We start from the raw sequence: 17,890 nt of genomic DNA, 5'->3' as shown, positions 1-17,890 counted from the left end.
TACAGAATATCCTAGATACAATATATGTGTGTAAAACCAAATTTTTGTTGCACAGTAAGAATTGTATTCCGAAGGTATAAGTAACCTAGGTAGATAAACAATAGTGCAAACATTTTACACTCATTTTCCAGTGTTCCTCCAATGGGAGTAGCTGTTTCTGTCCATCATTGATCAACTGAATTGGATCTTCTTTATGTTGAAGATATCCACTTAAATTAGAATATATCTTCATACAATATTATTACTGAAGTGTATAGTGATCTCCTCGTGCTACTCATTTCACTCAGCATCAGTTGATGAAAGTCTCTCCAAACCTCTCTCTATTCATCCTGCTGGTCATTTGTTAGAGAACAATAATATTCCTTAACATTCATATACCATAATTTACCTAACTATTCTCCAATTGATGGTCATCCATTCATTTTCCAGTTTCTAGACACTACAAAAAGAGCTGCCACAAATATTTTGGGACATAGAGGTCCCTTTCCCTTCTTTAATATTTCTTTGGGAAATAAGGCCAGTAGTAAGACTGCTGGGTCAAAGGGTATGCACAGTTTGATAACTTTTTGGACATAGTTCCAAATTGCTCTCCAGAATGGCTGGATTGCTTCACGACTCCACCAACAATGTATCAATGTCCCAGTTTTCCCACATCCCCTCCAACATTTATCATTATTTTTTCCTGTCATCTTAGCCAGTCTGACAGGTGTGTAGTGGTATCTCAGAGTTGTCTTAATTTACATTTCTCTGATCCGTAGTGATTTGGAACATTCTTTCATATGAGTGGATATAGTTTCAATTTCACCATCTGAAAATTATCTGTTAATATACTTTGACCGGGGGCAGAGCCAAGATGGCGGAGAAGAAACACACGACTCAGTGAACGTCCTCACTCCCTCGCAACCAATTAGATAAATTAAGTCTCAAAATAAGCCCAGGACTGACAGATACCACAAGGACTGGAAGCACGACTTACCAGCTGAAGAGAATCTGGAGTTACAACAGAGAAGGTCAGTTCCCAGGAGAGGAAGAAGAGAGGCCAGCACAGACGGTGGGGTAGTGGCACACTGCGCCCATTGCGCTGGGAAGGGCTCTGGGATCAGAGAAGCCACTGAGGTAAAGGAATCTGGCACAGGCCATTAGCTCTTCTCTGCTAATTATTTAGCAGTTCAGAAGAGAAAGCCAAAATATTTTAAAACTCAGATTAGATTTTCCCTCCACTCTGGAGGTGACTCAGCAGATCTCGGCACCAGGGGGTGTGGCCTCAGCTACCACCTGAGAATAGTTAAGAGATTGACAAGTGGGTGGATACACCCAAGGCAACACACACTGCCTAGTTTAGCTGGAGGGAGTGGAACTCAGCTCCAGGAAGTCCCAGAGAAGCGGAACCTTTGAACTAGGGACCGCGGTTTCTGGCAGACACTTCCAGTTTGAGCACAGGGGCTTTTCACGTCACCTGCTGCAGACATCCACTCCCCACCCAGACACATAGACTAGTCTTTGTGCTGCCTTTACTGTTCAGTCTCAAATCTCAGGGAAGCTTCTAAAACACAGCGCCCTTGGGGCACAGCAGTGCTAGTCACCTCTGAGGCACTTCCAGGGAGGGGGTGGGGAACTCTCTCCCAGAGCTCTATCTTAGCTCAGGCACGGGGGCCGCTGCATCCATCCAGTCTGGGAGGAAGCTGGTAAAGAAGTAAATAAATAATTTCCTACCCCAGGGACAGACCCGAAAAGATTTTTTTAAGTATGAGCAAAAAAGCCAGAAAAACTATAGATTCCTTCTACACAGAGAAAGAGCGGGTATCCAACCCCGAGGAAGTTAACAGCAGAGAGACAGCAGATAACAACCTAAAGGGGAACGATTCCTGCCCCCCATCACATAACTCTCTCCTAGAAGAAACTCTTAAAAAATTAAGGGAGATTGAAGAAAAATGGGGAAAGGAAAGGGAAGCTATGATAGAGAATAACAACGTCCTGAAATTGGAGTTGGAAAAAATAAAGAATTCACAGGAGATGCAGGGAAACAAAATTTATGAATTAGAAAAGGTTAAAAAAACACAGGAAAGTAGGATTTCTGAATTGGAAAAGATAAAAAAGTCTCAAGAAAATAGAATTTCTGAATTGGAAAAAGAAAATAATTCTCAAAAAAAAATTAGGGAAATGGAAAAAAATTCAATAGAGCAAAATAATTCATTTAAAAACGAAATTGGGCATTTACAAAAAGAACTAAAAACTGTGAAAGAAGAAAATAACTCCTTAAAAGTCAGGATGGAACAAATAGAAATGAATGATTCACAGAGAACCCAAGAATCAGTCAAACAAAACAAAAAAAATGAGAAGCTGGAGAACAACGTCAAATACTTACTGGGAAAATCTATAGACCTGGAAAATAGATCTAGGAGAGATAATCTGCGGATTATTGGACTTCCAGAAAACTATGACCAAAAAAAGAGCCTAGATTCTATTTTACAGGAAATTATCAAAGAGAACTGTCCAGAGATAATAGAAACAGAAGGGAAAGTAGATGTGGAAAGAATTCATCAAACTCCTTCTGAAATAGACCCTAAAAAAAGAACACAACAGAATATTGTGGCTAAGCTGCAGAATTACCACACAAAGGAGAAAATCCTGCAAGCAGCTAGAAAAAAACAATTTAAATACCAAGGTGCCACAATAAGGGTCACCCAAGATCTGGCTGCCTCCACATTAAAAGATAGAAGGGCCTGGAACCTGATATTCCATAAGGCAAAAGATCAAGGACTGCAACCACGAATGAACTACCCAGCTAAGTTTAGCATCTTTTTCCATGGAAGAAGATGGTCATTCAATGAAACAGAGGAATTCTATATGTTTCTAAGAAAAAAACCAGACTTAAACAAAAAATTTGATCTACATCCACAAGACTGAAGAGAAACAGAAAAAGGTACACAGAACCCTTGAGAACTGTAACTCTGTTGTGGGTATATAAAAAGTACTCAAGGATAATTTGATTTTACTGATATAAAAGAAAAAAATGGGGGTGTAGTAAAGGGAAGGAGGTCGGTTCAGAAAAAGGGGAAGGAATGATAAAAAGAGGGAAACTACATACCAGGAAGAGGCATAGAAAATACACCATATCTGAGGGAAGTTAGTGAGGGGGAGAATCATTGTGTGAATCTTACTCTCATCAGGAGAGGCTCAAAGAGTAAATAATTAACATATTTGTTTTTTAGAGAATTTTCTCTCACCTCATTAAAAGGAGGGAGAGGAAAAGGGAAAAGGAAAAGGAGAATAAGTGAAGGGACTTGGAGGGAGGAGGAAGGGATCCTAAAAAAAAAAAAAAAAAAAAAAAAAGGGAGGGTTGTGCGTCACAAGGGGGGTCTGTAAATTAAATATAGGGGAGGAGGATCAGGGGGGTCAAGGGAAAAAGCATAATCTGGGGAATAATATGATGGCAGGAAATACAGAATTAGTAATTTTAACTGTAAATGTAAATGGGATGAACGATCCCATCAAACGGAGACGGATAGCAGATTGGATCAAAAAGCAGAACCCTACAATATGTTGTCTACGGGAAACACAAAGCAGGGAGATACATACAGAGTAAAGGTAAAAGGTTGGAACAGAGCCTATTATGCTTCAGGTAAAGCCAAAAAAGCAGGGGTAGCTATCCTTATCTCAGATCAAGCAAAAGCAGAAGTAGATCTCGTTAAAAAAGATAAGGAAGGCAACTATATCCTGCTGAAAGGTAGCATAAATAATGAAGCCATATCAATACTAAACATATATGCACCAAGTGGTATAGCATCTAACTTTCTAAAGGAAAAGTTAAGAGAACTGCAAGAAGAAATAGACAGTAAAACTATAATAGTGAGATATCTCAACCTTGCACTCTCAGAATTAGAGAAATCAAACCACAAAACAAATAACAGCATTAAAGAGGTAAATAGAACATTAGAAAAATTAGGTATGATTGATCTTTGGAGAAGACTGAATGGGGATAGAAAGGAGTATACTTTCTTCTCAGCAGTTCATGGATCCTATACAAATATAGACCATATATTAGGAAATAAAGATCTCAAAATTAAATGTAGGAAGGCAGAAATAATAAATGCCTTCTTCTCAGATCACAATGCAATAAAAGCTACATTCAGTAAAAAGTTAGGTGTAAATAGACCAAAAAGTAATTGGAGACTGAATAATCTCATCTTAAAGAATGACTGGGTGAAAGAGCAAATTATAGAAACAATTAACAATTTCACCCAAGATAATGACAATGATGAGACATCATATCAAAATCTTTGGGATGCAGCTAAAGCAGTAATAAGGGGAAATATTATATCTTTAGAGGCTTATTTGAAGAAAATTGAGAAAGAGAAGATTAACGAATTGGGCTTACAACTTAAAAGGCTAGAAAAAGACCAAATTATAAACCCCCAACCAAAAATTAAACTTGAAATACAAAAATTAAAAGGAGAAATCAATAATATTGAAAGTAAGAAAACTATTGAATTAATAAATAAAACCAAGAGTTGGTTTTATGAAAAAGCCAATAAAATAGATAAACCTTTGGTAAATTTGATCAAAAAAAAGAAAGAGGAAAATCAAATTGATAGTCTTACAAATGAAAAGGGGGATCTTTCCACCAATGAAGAGGAAATTAGAAAATAATAAGGAGTTACTTTGCCCAACTTTATGCCAAAAATTTGATAATTTAAGTGAAATGGATGACTTCCTCCAAAAATATAGGCTACCTAGATTAACAGAGGAGGAGATAAATTGCTTAAATAGTCCCATTTCAGAAAAAGAAATAGAACAAGCTATTAATCAACTCCCCAGGAAAAAATCCCCAGGGCCAGATGGATTCACATGTGAATTCTACCAAACATTTAAAGAACAATTAGCCCCAATGTTATATAAATTAATTGAAAAAATAGGGGATGAAGGAGTCCTACCAAACTCCTTTTATGACACAGACATGGTACTGATACCTAAACCAGGTAGATCGAAAACTGAGAAAGAAAATTATAGACCAATCTCCTTAATGAATATTGATGCTAAAATCTTAAATAAGATATTAGCAAAAAGACTTCAGAAAATCATCTCCAGGATAATACACTATGATCAAGTAGGATTTATTCCAGGAAAGCAGGGCTGGTTTAATATTAGGAAAACTATTAATATAATTGACCATATTAATAATCAAATTAATAAGAACCATATGATCATCTCAATAGATGCAGAAAAAAACATTTGACAAAATCCAACATCCATTCCTACTAAAAAGTCTTGAGAGTATAGGAATAAATGGACTATTCCTTAGAATAATCAGGAGCATATATTTAAGACCTTCAGTAAGCATAATATGCAATAGAAATAAACTGCAACCTTTCCCAGTAAGATCAGGAGTGAAACAAGGTTGCCCATTATCACCATTACTATTCAATATAGTACTAGAAACGCTAGCCTCGGCAATAAGAGCCGAGAAAGAGATCCAAGGAATTAGAGTAGGAAATGAGGAAATTAAACTGTCACTTTTTGCAGATGACATGATGGTATACTAAGAGAACCCCAAAGACTCTGCTAAAAAGCTACTAGAAATAATTCAAAATTTCAGCAAAGTGGCAGGATACAAAATAAATCCACATAAATCCTCGGCATTTTTATATATCACTAACAAAATGCAACAGCAAGAGATACAAAGAGAAATTCTATTCCAAACAAATGTTGAGAGTATAAAGTATTTGGGAATCCATCTACCAAAGAAAAGTCAGGAATTATATGAGAAAAATTACAAAACACTTGCCACAAAAATAAAATCAGATTTAAATAATTGGAAAGACATTCAGTGCTCTTGGATAGGCCGAGCAAATATAATAAAGATGACAATACTCCCCAAACTAATCTATTTATTTAGTGCTATACCAATCAGACTCCCAAGAAACTATTTCAATGACCTAGAAAAAATAACAAAAAAATTCATATGGAAGAATAAAAGGTCGAGAATTGCAAGGGAACTAATGAAAAAAAACTCAGAGGAAGGTGGTCTAAGTGTACCTGATCTAAAGCTATATTATATAGCAGCAGTCACCAAAACCATTTGGTATTGGCTAAGAAATAGACTGGTAGATCAGTGGAACAGATTAGATACAAAGGACAAAAAAGGATACATATATAGCAACCTAATCTTTGACAAACCCAAAGATACCAACATTAGGGATAAAAATTCATTATTTGGAAAAAACTGTTGGGAAAACTGGAAATTAGTATGGCAGAAATTAGATATGGATCCACACTTAACACCATATACCAAGATAAGATCAAAATGGGTCCATGATTTAGGCATAAAGAGGGAGATAATAAATAGATTAGAGGAACAGAGGATAATCTACCTCTCAGACTTGTGGAGGAGGAAGGAATTTATGACCAGAGGAGAACTAGAGATCATTATTGATCACAAAATAGAAGATTTTGATTACATCAAACTAAAAAGTTTCTGTACAAAAATACTAATGCAAACAAGATTAGAAGGGAAGTAACAAATTGGGAAAATATTTTTAAAAACAAAGGTTCTGACAAAGGTCTCATTTCCAAAATATATAGAGAACTGACCCTAATTTATAAGAAACCGAACCATTCTCCAATTGATAAATGGTCAAAGGATATGAACAGACAATTCTCAGAGGAAGAAATTGAAACTATATCCACTCACATGAAACAGTGTTCCAAATCACTACTGATCAGAGAAATGCAAATTAAGACTACTCTGAGATACCACTACACACCTGTCAGATTGGCTAAGATGACAGGAACAAATAATGATGAATGTTGGAGGGGATGTGGGGAAACTGGGACACTAATACTTTGCTGGTGGAGTTGCGAAAGAATCCAGCCATTTTGGAGAGCAATCTGGAATTATGCCCAAAAAGTTATCAAACTGTGTATACCCTTTGACCCAGCAGCGCTACTACTGGGATTATATCCCAAAGAAATACTAAAGAGCGGAAAGAGACATATATGTGCCAAAATGTTTGTGGCAGCTCTTTTTGTTGTAGCTAGTAACTGGAAGATGAATGGATGTCCATCAGTTGGAGAATGGTTGGGTAAATTGTGGTATATGAAGGTTATGGAATATTATTGCTCTGTAAGAAATGACCAGCAGGAGGAATACAGAGAGGCTTGGAGAGACTTAAATCAACTGATGCTGAGTGAAATGAGCAGAACCAGAAGATCACTGTACACTTCAACAAAAACAATATGAGGATGTATTCTGATGGAAGTGGAAATCTTCAACATAAAGAAGATCCAACTCACTTCCAGTTGATCAATGATGGACAGAGGTAGCTACACCCAGAGACGAAACACTGGGAAGTGAATGTAAATTGTTAGCACTAATATCTGTCTGCCCAGGTTGCATGTACCTTCGGATTCTAATGTTTATTGTGCAACAAGAAAATGATATTCACACGAATGTATTGTACCTAGACTATATTGTAACACATGTAAAATGTATGGGATTGCCTGTCATCGGGGGGAGGGAATAAAGGGAGGGGGGGATAATTTGGAAAAATGAATACAAGGGATAATATTATAAAAATATATATATAATAAAAAATTTAAATATATATATATACTTTGACCATTTATCAATTGGAGAATAGTTTGATTTCTTATAAATTAGAACAAATTCTCCCTATATATTTTGGAAATGAGGCCTTTATCAGAACTTTTAACTGTAAAAATATTTTCCCGATTTGTTACTTCCCTTCTAATCTTGTTTGCATTAGTTTTGTTTGTACAAAAGCTTTTTAATTTGATGTAATCAAAATCTTCAATTTTGTGATCAATAATGATCTCTAGTTCTCCTTTGGTCATAAATTTCTTCCTCCTCCACAAGTCTGAGAGGTTAACTATCCTTTGTTCCTCTAATCTATTTATGATCTCATTCTTTATGCCTAAATCATGGACCCATTTTGATCTTATCTTGGTATATGGTGTTAAGTGTGGGTCCATATCTAATTTCTGCCATACTAATTTCCAGTTTTCCCAACAGTTTCTTTCAAATAATGAATTTTTATCCCTAATATTTGTATCTTTGGGTTTATCAAACACTAGATTTCTATAGTTGTACCCTATTTTGTCCTGTACACCTACTCTGTTCCACTGATCAACTACTCTATTTCTTAGCCAATAACAAATGGTTTTGGTGACTGCTGCTTTATAATATAGCTTTAGATCAGGTGCACCTAGGCCACCTTCATCTGACTTTTTTTCATTAATTCCCTTGAAATTCTCAACCTTTTGTTCTTCCATATGAATTTTGTTGTTACATTTTCTAGGTCATTAAAATAGATTCTTGGGAGTCTGACTGGTATAGCACTACATAAATAAATTAGTTTGGGGAGTATTGTCATCTTTATTATATTCGCTCGGCCTATCCATGAGCACTGAATGTCTTTCCAATTATTCAAATCTGACTTTATTTTTGTTGCAATTGTTTTGTAATTTTGCTCATATAATTCCTGACTTTTCTTTGGTAGATGGATTCCCAAATATTTTATACTCTCAACAGTTGTTTTGAATGGAATTTTTCTTTGTATCTCTTGCTATTGCATTTTGTTGGTGATGTATAAAAATGCTTAGGATTTATGTGGATTTATTTTGTATCCAGCAACTTTGCTAAAGTTGTGAATTATTTCTAATAACTTTTTATTAGAATCTCTGGGGTTCTCTAAGTATACCACCATATCATCTTCAAAGAGTGATAGTTGTATTTCCTCTTTACCTATTCTTATTCCTTTAATCTCTTTCTCAACTCGTATTGCCGAGGCTACCATTTCTAATACAATATTGAATAGTAATGGTGATAGTGGGCAACCTTGTTTCACTCCTGATCTTACTGGGAAAGGTTACAGTTTATCTCCATTACATATTATGCTTACTTAAGGAATAGTCCATTTATTCCTATAATCTCAAGTGTTTTTAGTAGGAATGGATGTTGTATTTTATCAAATGCTTTTTCTGCATCTATTGAGATGATCATATGGTTTTTATTAATTCAATTATTAATATGGTCAATTATACTAATAGTTTTCCTATATTAAATCAGCCCTGCATTCCTGGTATAACTCCTACTTGATCATAGTGTATTATCCTGGGGATGATTTTCTGAAGTCTTTTTGCTAATAATATATTAATAATATCTTATTTAAGATTTTAGCATCAATGTTCATTAAGGAGATTGGTCTATAGTTTTCTTTCTCAGTTTTCAACCTACCTGGTTTAGGTATCAGTACCATGTCTGTGTCATAAAAGGAATTTGGTAGGACTCCTTCATCCCTTATTTTTTCAAATAGTTTATATTACATTGGGGCTAATTTTTCTTTAAATGTTTGATAGAATTCACATATAAATCCATCTGGTCCTGGGGATTTTTTTCTTTGGGGGTTGATTAATAGGTTGCTCTATTTCTTTTTCTGAAATGGGACTATTTAAGTAGTTTACTTCCTCCTCTGTTAATCTAGGTAGCCTATATTTTTGGAGGAAGTCATCAATTTCACTTAAGTTATCAAATTTATTGGCATAAAGTTGGGCAATGTAATTTCTTATTATTGCTCTAATTTCCTCTTCATTCGTGGAAAGATCCACCTTTTCATTTTTAAGATTAACAATTTGAGTTTCCTCTTTCCTTTTTCTGATCAGTTTTACCAAAGGTTTATCTATTTTATTGGCTTTTTCATAAAAACAACTCTTAGTTTTATTTATTAATTCAATAGTTTTTTTTTCAATATTATTGCTTTCTCCTTTCTCTTTCTCTATTTTATTCAAGTAAACCTCTAAAGACATAACATTTCCCCTTATTACCGCATTAGCTTCATCCCACAAAGTTTGGTATGATGCCTCATTGTTGTCATTATCTTGGGTGAAATCATTAATTGTTTTTATAATTTGCTGTTTCACCCAATCATTCTTTAAGATGAGATTATTTAGTTTCCAAATATTTTTTGGTCTATTTAACCTTAACTTCTTATTGAATGTAGTTTTTATTGCACTGTTATCTGAGAAGAAAGCATTTACTATTTCTGCCTTCCTGCATTTAATTTTGAGATCTTTATGTCCTAATATATAGTCAATTTTTGTATAGGTTCCATGAACTGCTGAGAAGAAAGTATACTCCTTTTTATCCCCATTCAGTCTTCTCCAAAGATCAATCATACCTAATTTTTCTAATGTTCTATTTACCTCTTTAATTCTGTTATTTGTTTTGTGGTTTGATTTCTCTAATTCTGAGAGTGCAAGGTTGAGATATCTCACTATTATAGTTTTACTGTCTATTTCTTCTTGCAACTCTCTTAACTTCTCCTTTAGGAAGTTAGATGCTGTACCACTTGGTGCATATATGTTTAGTATTAATATGGCTTCATTGTCTCTGCTACTTTTTATCAGGATATAGTTTCCTTCCTTATCTCTTTTAATTAGATCATTTTCTGCTTTTGCTTGATCTGAGATAAGGATGGCTACCCCTGCTTTTTTGACTTCACTTGAAGCATAATAGATTCTGCTCCAGCCTTTTACCTTTACTCTGTAAGTATCTCCCTACCTTAAATGTGTTTCTTGTAAACAACATATTATAGGATTCTTACTTTTGATGGGAGAATTCATCCCATTAACATTTACAGTTAAAATTACTAATTCTGTATTTCCTCCCATCATAATATCCTCTGATTATGCTTTTGTACCCCCGAACCCCTTCCCCAGTATCAAATTTATGGACCTACTTGTGTCACACAGCCCTCCCTTTTTAGTATCCCTCCCCCCTCCTTTTAAGTCCCTTTTCCTTTCTTGTACCTTTCCCTTATTCCTCTTTTCCTTTTTCCTTTTCCTCTCCCACCTTTTAATTATGTGAGAGAGAATTCTCTGAAAAACAAATATGTCAATGATTTACTCTTTGAGCCTACTTTGATGAGAGTAAGATTCACACAAAGTTCCTCCCCCACCCTAAATTCCCTTAGATGTAGTAAATTTTCTTTGCCTCTTCCTGGGATGTAGTTTCCCTCTTTTTATCTCTCCTTTTCCGTTTTCTGATTCTATCCCCTTTCTCTTACTACTTCCCTTTTTTATGTTATATTAGTAAAATCAAATTATACATGTGAACTTACTGTATATCCACAACACAAATACAGTTTTCAAGAGTTCCTTTTACCTTTTTCTGCTTCTCTTGAGTCTTGTGGATGAAAATCAAATGTTTTGTTTAACTCTGTTGTTTTTTTGTTTTTTTTTTTCTTAGAAACAAATGGAATTCCTCTGTTTTATTAAATGTCCATCTTCTTCCATTAAAGACAATGCTAAACTTTGCTGGGTAGTTTATTCTTGGCTGCATTCCAAGTTCTTTTGCCTTTCGGAATATCAGATTCCAGGCCATTCAATCCTTTAATGTGGAGGCAGTCAGATCTTTAGTGACTCTTATTATGGCATCTTGATATTTGAATTGTTTCTTTTTTCCTGGCTGCTTGCAATATTTTTTCTTTAGTCTGGTAGTTTTGCAGCTTAGCCAAAATGTTCTGTGGAGTTTTTTTTGTTTTTGTTTTTGTTTTGTGTGTGTGTGTGTGTGTGTGTGTGTGTGTGTGTGTGTGTGTGTGTGTCTTTTTTAGAAGGTGTTTGATGAATTCTTTCAACACCAATTTTCCCTTCTGTACCTATTATTTCTGGACAATTCTCTTTGATGATTTCCTGTAAAATAGAATCTAGGCTCTTTTTTTTAATCATAATTTTCAGGAAGTCCAATGATCCTCAGATTATTTCTCCTAGATCTATTTTCCAGGACTGTTGAGTTTTCCAGTAAATATTTGATATTATTCTCCAGCTTTTTATTTTTTAGTTATTTATTTTTTTGTTTTGACTATTTCTTGGTGTCTCAATGAACCATTTCTATTTTGTTCTGTCATGATTTTTAATGAGTTATTTTCTTCATTCACATTTTTTAGTTCTTTTTGTATATGTCCAATTGAGTTTTTAAATGAATTATTTTGGTCTGTGAATTTTTTTTTTTCCTTTTCACTAATTTTTTTTTTTAGTGAGTTGTTTTCTTTTTCAAATTCACAAATCCTACTTTCTTTGGAATTTTTTTATCATTTTGAATTCAGAAATCCTACTTTCCTGTGATTTTTTTAACCTTTTCCAATTCACAAAATTTTTTTCCCTGCACTTCCTGTGAATTCTTTATCTTTTCCAACTCAAATTTCAGGACATTGTTACTCTCTATCATAGATTCTCTTTACTTTCCCCATTTTTCTTCTAACTCTCTTAACTTTTTAATTGTCTCTTCTATGAGAGAGTTATGTGATGGGGGGCAGGTATCTTTCCCTTTTAGGGTATTACCTGGAGACTGTCTCATGTTAGCTTCCTCAGGGTTGGATACTGTTCTTTATTTATATAGAAGGTGTCAATTGTTCTCTTCCATTTCTTACTCAATATTAAAAATTTATGGGGTCTGCCCTTTGGGTAGAAAATTTGCCAGTTTCCTTGCAGAATGGGGGATAGTATGGATTGCAGCAGTCTTGTGAACAGGCTAAAAGTGAGCTCTGGAAAAGAGTTCCCTTCCCCCACCAGAAATGCCTCAGAGGTGATTAGCACAACTGCACTGCAGGTAATACCCAGTGAAGAAACCCCCGCTGTATGGCCTAGTGACTGCCCTGAAGCTAGAGGCTGAACAGTGAAAGCCTCACAACCCCAGGCCAAAGCCCCTGTGGAGCTGTGGATATTAGCAGCTGATCCTTGAAAAGCCCCTTCACTCAAACTGGAAGTCTCTGCCAGGGAAGCACAGTTGCTGCTGCAGGAATTTTGCTGTTGCCTGAGTTCCATTGCCTCAGGCTGAGCCACGAACTATGTGGATTAGGAGGCTGCCCTGGGCTGTGTTCCCCACTGTCCTGGCTCTTAACTGCCTCAAGGAAAAGCCCCAGACAGAAGAAGGAGGCTGCACAGCTGTGCAGGGATTGGTGTTGGGTCACTTCCGGTTTGAGGTAGTTACAGGTTCTGGTGTTTTTTTGTTTGTTTGTTTGTTTGTTTTTAAGTGGCTTTGATTTCTCTTCTGATCTGCTGTTTACAAGCAGAGTAGAGCTATCAGCCTATGCCAGATTCCTCTATCTCAATAGGTTTTCTAACCCCAGAGACCTCCCCAGCCCGTTTGGCAACAATGTGCTAGTCTTTAGTCTAACCCTATCTGTTGGTGGTCTTTTTTTTCCCTCCCTTCTGGACCGACCTTTTCTGACGAAATTCAGATTCTCTTTGGCTGGTAAGTTGTGCTTCTAATCCTTGTGGTTTTTATCAGTGCAGCATTATTTTTGAAGCTGATTTAACTAGTTGGTATTGAGGGTAAAAAGGAGCTTAGAAGTTCGTGTATATCTTTTCTACCATCTTGGCTCTGCCCCCTGCGAGTTTTTTGGTTTTTTTGTTTTGTTTTTTTAATTAATAAAATCAAATATATAGTATGATGAACAATCCGATTTTATTGAACTAAGGTTTTTTTTTTTTTCTTTTCCCAATCCATGTTCACAAATCCCCTGAAATCTATTTATAGATCCTTATGAATTTGTGTACCTAGAACAAGACCCATTACCTACTATACACCAGATCTTGTGTTAGTTGTTGTGGATATAAAGAAGAAAAAAATTTTTACTTCATAAAAATGTTTACTAGGAACCCCAAGTCTATGATTATTTGAGACTTACATATAGATAACTACTGTTCAACTTCTAACCTCTTTTAACCACAGATAGACAATAAGACTAACATAATATGGATATAATCCTCTATACATTATTTTCCCTAGTGTAGAAAAAAAGCATCTAGAGAGTAACCAAGTATCACCAGTCCAGTGATAACAGACATGGAGTTCATCACTAGACCCTTGCTCAAAGTCCTTTTCTAGAATCACAAGTTCCAATTTCTTCGAGAACCTGAAGTTGCTTTGATTCTTTAATGACATATCACAAAGAGAGCTTTAGCTAAGACATAATAAGTCCAAATAATTTGATGGAAAAGAATCCATTTTCATAGGTTCCATAAGATATGGTACATAATTAAGCCAAATTAAATCTGGCCTAATTAAAGAAGTTTACAATTTAAAAAGAATAAACAAAGCAGACCTACTTCTTTTCAGCTCCTTAGCTTAATTACCCAAGTTGACATAGTTGAAGTCATATTTGAGTTTTCATTCTCTCTCACCCTTCTGTGGATGCCTCTTTTGTAGCAAAAACTGATATTTCCAAGGGTTTTTGAGTGATTCTTTCAACCACATTGGATAAAGAAGGTTCAACTTCTCTCAAAGCCTCTTGAGCTTCTTTTGTAAGCTCGCATGGTGAGTTTAAAGCACTGTCTCCCCTTAAAATGTCATATAATGGTTGTAATTTATAGATAGGTGATTGATAGGTGGACCCATCCATTGGATATCTCCTATCAATTTCTGAAAGTCATTTAAGATGTTTAGCTTCTCTGTTCTTAAGGAAAGTTTTTGTACTGTAAGCACTTTAGGGTATACTTCATATCCTAAATATTGAAAAGAAGCATATTTTTGAATTTTTTCTAAAGTTATATCCTATTTGTAGTTCCTTATTGTTTCTATAGTTTTGTATACATGCTTCTAACATTTGCTCCTCATGTGCAAATCCCAAGATATCATCCATTTAATGTAACAATATAACTTTTGGAAAAGCATTTCCAAGAGTAAGGAGTAAGAGCAGCAGCAACATACATTTGGCACAAAATATAGCTATTTTTCATTCCCTGTGGCAAAACTGTCCATTCAAATCTTTATAAGACTCAGCTAAGTTAACATTTGGGCATTGAAAAGGCAAATCTTTTCATATCCTCCTAATCTAAAGGGATAGCTAAAAACAATCCTTAATGTCGATAAACCAAAGGGGCCATTCTCTAGGCAACTGAGTAGGAATGGGAAGTTCAGGCTGAAGAGTTCCCATGGGTTTCATCTGTTCATTTACTTTTTTTTTAAATCAGTCAACATCCTCCATTTTCCAGATTTCTTTCTTACAATAAATACAAGGGAATCCCAAGGACTTAGAGAAGGTTATAAATGTTCTTGGTTAACCGGCTCCTGAATGTTATCACTAGCTAAGGGCCACTGTTCTATCCACACTGGTGTATCAGTTTTCCATTGGACAGGAACAGGTGAAAGTGCTGGCATTCCTTCAACAGCAACCCTGGTTAAAAAACAGGAGTACTCATTTGTAATTCTAACTGCTGTAAAATGTCTCTTCCCCACAGCTTGATGGGGATTTTTCAACTATAAAAGGAGTAAAAACTCCTGTTTCACCTTCAAATGTCTATCTCAAAGGGGTAGTACTAACTTCAGTTGCTATTGATCCTCCTACACCAGAAATATAGGTGTCTGCCTTAAACTTTGGCCAGTGATTGGGCCAATTGGCACCTCTAATGACTGCAATCTATACCTGTGTCTACCAACTTTTCTAACGGCATGCCATTTATATAGATAGTGAGCATAGGTCAGTCAGTTGTCAAAGCTGCTGAGCAAAAGACAGAATTTGGACAACTATCACCAGATTGCCTATTAGGAGTCTGCATCAGTAAACCTGATGCTACTACTTCTCCTGGTTGATAAGTGACACATTGTTTACCTGTATTAATGACTGGGATATTATCTACACATTCCCCAGTTTCCCACATCAGTGTATGTATGGATGATGCAGCCTAGGTATAAAAGATATTTGTGCCCATGATGGCACAGTGTCTTATGATCTCCTTTAAAGGCATCTTTGTGCAGTCCTAGTATAACCTCATTAGCATTTTCTTTAGCAAGTTGTCTTATCATAATTTCTGTTGCTGCCATCATTTGTACGACATCACACAAAATCAGCAAAGGGTTCGTTTGGGCCTTGCTCTATTTTCATGAAGGCTTCCCCTCAGTCTTGTCTTCCTGGAAGGCTGCTTCATGCTTTGATATGTTTTTCTCATATGCTGCTATAAAGTAATAATCTGTGTTGAAGTGCCTGCATAAGAATCTACACTTGTTAGTTGGTCATATGTGATTGGTATATTAAGTCCAGTTTGCCTATTTGGTTGGGCTTGTATCTTACAGAATTCACTATATTCAGAAAGCCCCAAGTTTTGTCCAGATTCTAAACATGTTCTTGCTATAGATTTCTAACAATTAGGGGTTAAAAGTTCAAAAGCCAAATTTTCTAATAACATCTTAACATAAGACAATGTAGACCCATAAAGAGTACAAGCTTTTTTCAGATCTTTGATAGTTTGTATAATAAAAGGAGTGTATCTTATTTTTTCATGACCTAAAGAGTTAAGCTCTATCACAGGATAACACAATCACAAAAAGTTAAGTTCAATCACAGGATAAATTTCTATTCTCAAATCAGCTGTATTCTGTCCTTCCTCTTTGGCTTTAAGTAGGGCCTTTTGCAATTGAGTCATGGGAATGAATTGTTTGGGGGGGGGGGGCGGAGATGCTGGTGGTATCACTGCTTCCCACTCCTCCTCCTCTCTCCACCCAGGAAGGTGAAGTTGATAAGGAAGGGTCAAGAGCCTGCTGGGATGTAGGAGAAGGTGAAGCTGAGCTGTGAGAGTGTAAATCACCACACCCTTTAAATTCAATGAACTCTCCATGCCTTTCCAAAATATTTTCAGTACTCTTCCCCTTCTCTTCCTCTTTCTCCTCACAGTTCCTTGTCTGGCTGTTCTCCTTAATTTTTTTTTTCTTTTTCTTAGAACTTATGGGATTCTTTAAGGCCAATTGTATTGTGTTGTATATATAGACTATTTCCTTAGAAATTGAATCAGGAACATTATCATTGTAATATTCACTTAGTTGCTTGCCTACTAGTTTCCAGTTATCTTCCTCTATTTCATCTTCCTTGGAGTACCAAAAGGAAGTGAATTCTAATGTTTTTAAGAGTCCACCAATTTGCTCCCAAGCAAACCTTGCTTCTTTATTGACCTATGTATGCTTTCTATGAAGCTCTCTCTGCATAGGGGCATGGGGGAAGCTCTTTTCCATTTCAGCCCTTAATAAAGTTTCCTGATTGTCTATTTTGCAACTCAACCTACTTCTTGGTTACAGGGACTTATTCACTGAATTCACAATTGAGCTTTGTACTGGTACTTAATCCACTTTGGGGCGCCAATTATAATGTCCAAGCTAGCTCCCTGGAGGAACTCAGTATCAGTCTGAGTCAGGATCAATCAAAGTCCTTGATCTTTAGGGGGAAGAAGTGAAAGAGGCAGGCAAGCTGCCACTCTGCTTGCCAAAGATGTATCCTGGATTCTGGAGTCTGGGGTCTCCAGCCTCTCTCTTTCTTGTCCTGCAACCAAGTGACCCTGACCTCTCTCCCTCAGCCCTCCAATCCTTGCCTACGATTACCTCACCCAAACATTCAGCAAGTGCCAATCATGAGGACAGCCATCACATTATCATCATCATGTAAATATATGCTTAGAAAGCCATTATATCACTTTGAATAATTAGCCTTAAGTGCTCTGCTGTAGATTCAAGCATACTTTTTCAGAGTTTCAGCCCTCTAAAAATGTACATTCTTATAAATGTGTATTTGTATATATTTATGTTTTACACACAATATGGGATTGCTGTAGTATGCATTTACTGTTTCTTGTATGTTAGAATTGGACCTGCTCTCTTTTATTGCGTCCTATGGCAATTGCAGATAAACTATAAACATTTTCAAATACAAGATAAGTTAAAAACAATTCTTGGCATTAATAAAACATTGACAAAGCTTCATTAGTATTCCTATAAATTGAATTTGCATTTATAACACTTCTCTATACATGAGCATCATTTTTCTTGCTCTTATTTATTGAGTAAAATACTTAGGTTCTCGCATTGATTTTTTTTTTCTAAGTTTCT

The sequence above is a fragment of the Sminthopsis crassicaudata genome, chromosome 1 (assembly GCF_048593235.1).
Source record: "Sminthopsis crassicaudata isolate SCR6 chromosome 1, ASM4859323v1, whole genome shotgun sequence".
Lineage (NCBI taxonomy): Eukaryota > Metazoa > Chordata > Mammalia > Dasyuromorphia > Dasyuridae > Sminthopsis > Sminthopsis crassicaudata.
Note: the sequence above shows the minus strand (reverse complement) of the source record.